The 6683-nt window shown below is 34.4% G+C and overlaps 1 protein-coding gene across 8 annotated transcripts in view; it reads right to left on the bottom strand.

Moving 5' to 3' along the window:
• The window catches only part of CEP70 (centrosomal protein 70), a 76841-nt gene that overhangs the window by 58965 nt on the left and 11193 nt on the right, over window positions 1-6683 (bottom strand). For 3 of the 8 annotated variants that reach the window (XM_019663894.1, XM_019663898.1, XM_019663896.1), the window contains exon 3: window positions 1468-1585. The exons of 4 other annotated variants lie outside the window; for them this stretch is intronic. The gene's annotated coding sequence lies outside the window, so the exon portion shown is untranslated. Of the gene's footprint in view, window positions 1-1467; window positions 1586-3497; window positions 3519-6683 lie in introns of those variants that run through there. One more of the 8 variants, XM_019663899.1, reaches the window with a different exon arrangement.

Genomic DNA, 6683 nt, shown 5'->3' with positions numbered 1-6683 from the left:
TTTTTTTTATTTAACTGAACCAGACCAGGCCCCACTAAAAAAAAAAAAAAAAAAAAAAAACCCAGCTGCAAACTAGGTTATATTAACTGAATAGTAAAGAAAAGGTGAGTCACTTAGAAACAAGTGTCACTTTAACATGACTTATAATAGAGTAACCAAAAAAACCCCAAAACATATCTGACTGGTAGGAGCCAATAATTTAAATACTTCCTCATATAATGGATATGGTCTAACTATAAAAAGGAGTCTGTCCATCTAGGTAACTGATTCAAGTAGAATCACTCTGAGAGACACTCTCAAGTCTTGTATCCCTGATTCTAAATATGTTATTTACACCATAAACCTGACAGGGGAACTCTAACTCTCTAGAGCAAGGGAATAAAAACATAACAATGGGAAGGGAAAAGTGATAAGAACATAAAATATGGATAGGAATAGAAATAGAGATTTTTTTTAAATGAGACATTAAATCCATGATATTAATACAGTAGTTTTATAATGGGCCTTTAATGTTAAGTATAATGATCAATTTTGAAATCACTGTGTGAGATGCTTTGCTTGCTTTTTAAGGTATTATAGTATACTTGTGAAAAGGTATTTGAGTGAATTTTCAAAGTTTAAATGCTTGAAAAATATAATTTATACAATAAATACATTTTTGTTACTGGTATAGTGTGTAAGCAAATATCATAGTAGCTTAAAGATTAATAATCTAGACAAAGCATGAATAAAAGTATTACTCTTCACATCCGAATGCCCCTCTGACATTAAAAAATCTATCAAGACAAAAAAGGAACAAATTACCTTGACGACTCTTTGACAGCATTATGACTCAGAGTACCAAATAAATCTTTCCTTTTGACTGCTGACTTTCTTCCCCTTCTTTATCTTTTCTACACTTCTCCTCCCTCCCACAGACTTTTCTCTTATTTATGCTTTAAGTCTTCTGGTCAAAAATATTAATGACACAAAACTAAAATTATTGCTGATATCCATTTTAGGAGCCAAAAGCTGTGTGGCTATCTCAGTAGATGTCTATTATGACTCATAAAAACAAAATGCCTTGTAAGCAATAAGCACAAATTTTGAGTGATCAAAGTAAACATGTTTTTCCAAATTAAACATGATACCTCTTTTAAGAGAAAAAATAATGGAACTGTTTACAAATTCTGAAAAGAGCTGAGAATGGCATTTTCCAAAGTATGTGCTGCAGAACATCAGTCTAACGAAATGCTCATCAGACTGGTGTTAAGTGGGAAATGCTGTATAATAAAGCCCCTTTGGCAGACTGATAGTATTGTGAAGTCTTAGAATAATAAAATCATTTAATAGTATTTAACAAAACATTTCCCCAAATTATCTTACTAAATCAAAAAATCCTTTTAAGTAAGATTTTTCACATTTGTAGATGTAGTATTCTTTGGCACATACTTTATAAAATACTGGTTTCAAGTATTTCAAGTTTACCTCTTTTTCAGTCATGAGTCTGATGATTTACTGGACTCCTGGGCTTTAGAGGCTGCTAGAGATACAGTTTCGTTTGTAGAATCGAAGTAGAGATTGATAATAAAAAGTTTTGAGTTGCCTAAATTAAAAAAAAAAAGACAACAGACGTTAAAAAAAATTATATTTAAAAGAGCCCATTACTCTTGGGCAATTGAAATCATTCTTCTGTCAAAACTTTTATAACTTCTTAAGCTGCTATAAAGAATGATTACAAACTCTATCTTATAATGTTCTCTTCTGTAAATAAAATATCATGGGTTTTACACATATATACACACACATAAAGAAAACTATTTTTTTAACTAATGTGAAAAAGCATGTGAAGCTAATAAATAAACTGTTATCTTTTTGAAAACTGCTTCCCAAAAAACTAAAAGAATTGTATGTACCTGACCCAAAGTTACAAGCCAGTCTAACAATTCACTGGACTAACTCCCAGGGTGAATACAGTGCCACTTTCTTAGGCAGCCTTTATTTCTAAGTAGATCAGAGGCTAGTAACAGAGGTTTGGCACACATAAAAGCTTATATTCAGTCTACCCTACCATCACTTGCTCTTGTTATCTAAGACTCTGCCATTCTGTAGGAAAAATTTCCTTGGATTGTTTGAGATATATAGGTATAATTCCTTCTTTCCAGAGACACAATTACACACATTTATTAGCATCATGGAATTTTAGAACTTGAGAGGACCTTGGAAATTGTTTAATCCATAATCTGTAGCTGTTTATATCTGACAGCAAAGAGTGCAGGGAGAGTTGTACCAATACATCAGGTACTATAACCATCTGAGGCCAAGGGGTGAAATGATCTTCTCAGGATTGATCAGAAATAGGCCTTGTTGCTGCCAGTTGAGTATGTCTTCCAAAGCACTCTTCTGCCCTTCTATATCTACTTCAGGCAGTGAAATCCAACTAAACAATTTACTACCCACCAATAATTTATTTTCAGCTAAACCTATTAACATGTTACAAATTCTCAAATTCTGCCATTTTTGCTGCTTCACATCATAGAGTCCTCTCTTCCTTTAAACTTTGGTCTCTTGCAACAATTCAATCACCCATTATGTTCATTCCTCCGGCCCTTATTTTAAATAAAGATCCTTTTCGAAAATGTCAGTCAACTTCAGCTGCTACCATCTTTCAGCTGGCTTTTTTTTAAACTTTTCATTAGAGAAATTTTCAGAAATACATAAAAGTAGTGAAAGAATATAGTGAACTCATGTATTCATCAATCCGGCTTCAATGATAACCAATATTCTTGCATTCTTGTTTCATTTATTCCTCATCCACTTATGAGAATATTTTTGTATATATCTTGAACGAATACAGACTATTATAAACATAACCTCAATAGCATTATCATACCCAATAAAAATAATAATTTCTTACCATCACTTAGTATCTAGTCCATGTTCAATTTTCCCCAAATGTCCTAAAAGTGTCTTTTTATGATTTTTTTTCAAAGAAAGTTTCTACATATCACTCTTAAGTTTCTTTTAATCTATAACAGTCCCACTCCCACCCCTCTTTTTTTAACATGCCATTTATTTATTGAAGAAAATAGGCCATTTGTCTTGCAGAATTACCCACATTTCCGATTTGGCTTATTATATTCTCATTATTTAACATGAGTATTTTTCCATCCCCTATATTTCTTATAAACTGGTTACATCTAGAGGCCTTACTAAATTCAGGTTCAGTATTTTTTAGCAAGACTACTTTAGAGGTGGGGCTGTGTTCTTCCTACTGCATCACTATTAGGAGTCAGCCAGAGTTTTAAAGTGGGATGAACACACCATATAAGTCAGATATAAAGGGTGGTAGATATCAGCATAAGACAATCCCCCAAAAGAGCGGGAAGCCATAAATTCTGACAGTCTTCCTAACAGCCACACCAGACCTCTTTCAAATCTTCAAAGTGTCATCTCCCTCCCAGTTCAAGGCCTGGGTACTCTTAACCTCTTCTTTACTTAGTTAAGTCATACTTGACCTTCAGATCTCAGCTCAAATTTCCTTCTTCAGGGAAATTTCTCCTGATCCCATGACTAGATCAGGTATTCTTGTTATATGCCTTTGTAGCACTATAAAGAGTAAAGTATAGAGATTTAGAATTCAGAGTCAGATGGCCTGAGTGACTACCAACTTGACCATTTATTAAACTGTGTGACTTGGATAAACTCATTAACATCTTTGAGCCTTGATTTCTTCATTTGTAAAAGAGAGAACACCTCATAGGTTCAATTAAGTCAGACAACATGTAGAAAGTATTTAGTACAAGTGCCTGGCACACAGAAATGTATAAATAATTGGTAGTTACTGTTATATATAAGTATGCTAAACAAAATGGATCTTACCTAGTCATACTATCATATATTATCTTAGACTAAATTGCTCAGCTAACTATATGATACAAGTTGTTTTACATAAATATGTCTAGGTAAGATTAAATCTCATGAAATAAGCAGTCTACCTTTTAGTAATGGTAGAGTAGGTAATTCTGCCTCTAAAGACAATGAGAAAGTCAGATAAAATACGTTAATTTTTTTTCTTATAAGCATTAAAGAACTAATAAGATAATGAGGAATTACCAGGACAAAAAAAAAATTGAGAAGATGAGAACCCATTTTTTCCCTCAAGGCTTTTGCCAAATCCAAAGAAACAACTTTAAGAATGAGTCCTAAAGATCAAAGCCACCCCACCATTTAAAACTGTTACCTGAAAGGTCTGCAACTCTCAGGACAAGGGCAAACCAGAAGTAAACCACCTCTCCTATGAACTGAAACCTGGCTTCCCCTCCTCTGTGTCATTCCAGCATCTCAAGAAGGTCCCAAATTAACAGTGCTCCAAGCACGTGGCAGAAGCAAATGAAATGTCAGAAAAAAAGGCCTCATATTATCCCCACAAAAGAAACAAACCAAGAAAGAAAGACTGCTTATATTGTAATTATTAGGCACAGATCATAAAATAACTATGCTAACAACATCCAAAAAAATAAGAACTAGAAACTTCTGGCAGAGAACTGTAAACTAAAAAACAGAAAAAACAGATTTGAAAAAGAACATAAATAAAAAATTTAGAACAAAAAATTACAATAACTGCAATTAAGATCTTAAATTACAGTCTTAACATTAGATTAGAAAAAGCAGAAGAGAAAATTAAATGAACTAGAAGGGAAGCTAGAAGACACTACCCACCTTTTGAGTTCTCTATGTTACATTCAAGAAAACATAGAAGAGATCCCCTTCAAAAAGGGAATACAAGCATAACTGGCACCCAAGAAATAGAGGAAAGAAGGGAACAGAAGCAAAATGTAAAGATATGACTAAAAAGTTTTGAGAGCCAATTAAATATATAAATCCACAGTCCAGGAGCCCAACATAACATTGCATCAGGATAAAGAAAAAAAAATCACACCTAGACACATTAAAGTACAGAAAAATAAAGACATAGAGAAAATCTTTAAAGTAATTACAGAAAAAAAGAGATTATCTTCAAAGCAATGACAATTGGAATATCAACTAACTTCTTAGCAGTAACAATAGAAACTAAGGGTTAACTAGTATCTTCAATGGGCTGAAAGAAAATAACTGCCAATCTAAAATTCTAAACCCAGTGAAAATATCCATTAATAATAAAGGCAAAACATTTTCAAACAAAACATACCTTACAGACCTGTTCTATTAAAAATTCTAAAGATATTTCCGGCAGAAGAGTCCTTGATAGAGCTATAGAAAGGAATAAAGAGCAAAGAAATGGAGGAGTGTAAACACTCATTAACTACATAAAACAGTATAATCTTGTTAACTTTAAAAAAATATAACTAAAATGCACAATAACAAAAATATATTAGCTGGCAGTAGGGTAAATGGAGTAACAGTGTTCTAGTTTTATTTATAATCAAAGAGGAGAGTAAAGGTATCTATTAACATCAGGCTTTTGTAAGTTAAGGATCTTGAAATCTCAGCAAAGTGGGAATAAAGGGAACATATCTCAATATAATAAAGGCCATATATGATAAACCCACAGCTAACATCATACTCAATGGGGAAAAGCTAAAACCATTCCCCTTAAGATCAGGAACAAGACAAGGCTGTCCACTTTCTCCACTTTTATTCAACATTGTTCTGGAAGTTCTAACCACAGCAATCAGACAAGGAAAAAAAATAAAAGGCATCCAAATCAGTAAGGAGGAAGTAAAATTGTCATTATATGCAGATGACATACTATATAGAGAGAACCCCAAAGACTCCATTAAAAACTATTGGGGGCCAGCCAAGTGGCACATTGGTTGAGTTGGCTTGGGAGCGCGAGCTCTGAGCAGCAGAGCCCCGGTTTGGATCCCACATTAGGGCCAGTGACGCTGTGCCCTCTACAGCTAAGATGGTGAACAACAGCTCGCCCTGGAGCTGGGCTGCTGTGAGTCGCCAGCGACGGCATAGGCTACAATGAAGCTGCAGTGGGCGGCCATAAGCTACCATGAGTGGCTGGCAGCTGGCATGAGTGGCCAGCAGCCAGCATGAGCTGCCAAGAGCCGCCATGAGCAGCCGTCCAGTGGCCAGCAACCGATCTGCCTCACCCGGGAAGAGTGCAATGATCACAATACCAACATGGGCTAGTTGAAGCAATGTCCTCCACAACTAAACTGAAGAACAAAAGGACAGCAACTTATCTGTTCCCCTTCCCCAATTCTCCAACGCTGTTCCCCTCCCTCAATTTCCCAATAAAAATTTAAAACAACAACAACAAAAAACTATTAGAACTGATAGACGAATTCAGTAGGGTAGCAGGATACAAAATCAATATTCAGAAATCATTTGCATTGTATTTACCAATAATAAACTATGGAAGGAGAAATTAAGAAACCAGTTCCATTTACAATTGCTTCAAGAACTATAAAATACTTAGGAATAAAATTAACCAAAGAAGTAAAAGACCTGTACTCAGAAAATTATAAGACACAAGAAAGAAATAAAAGAAGATACAAACAAATGGAAACACCTACCATGCAATTCTACTCCTAGGTATTTATCCAGAAAAACCCAAGACATTAATTCGAAAAAAACATATGCACCCCTATGTTCATTGCAGCGCTATTCACAACAGCCAAGACTTGGAAACAACCAAAATGCCCATCGGTAGACAACTGGATTAAGAAACTATGGTACATTTACACAAT

Source organism: Hipposideros armiger, unplaced genomic scaffold, assembly GCF_001890085.2.
Source record: "Hipposideros armiger isolate ML-2016 unplaced genomic scaffold, ASM189008v1 scaffold_410, whole genome shotgun sequence".
Classification (NCBI taxonomy): domain Eukaryota; kingdom Metazoa; phylum Chordata; class Mammalia; order Chiroptera; family Hipposideridae; genus Hipposideros; species Hipposideros armiger.
This window is presented reverse-complemented; position numbering and strand designations above follow the sequence as displayed.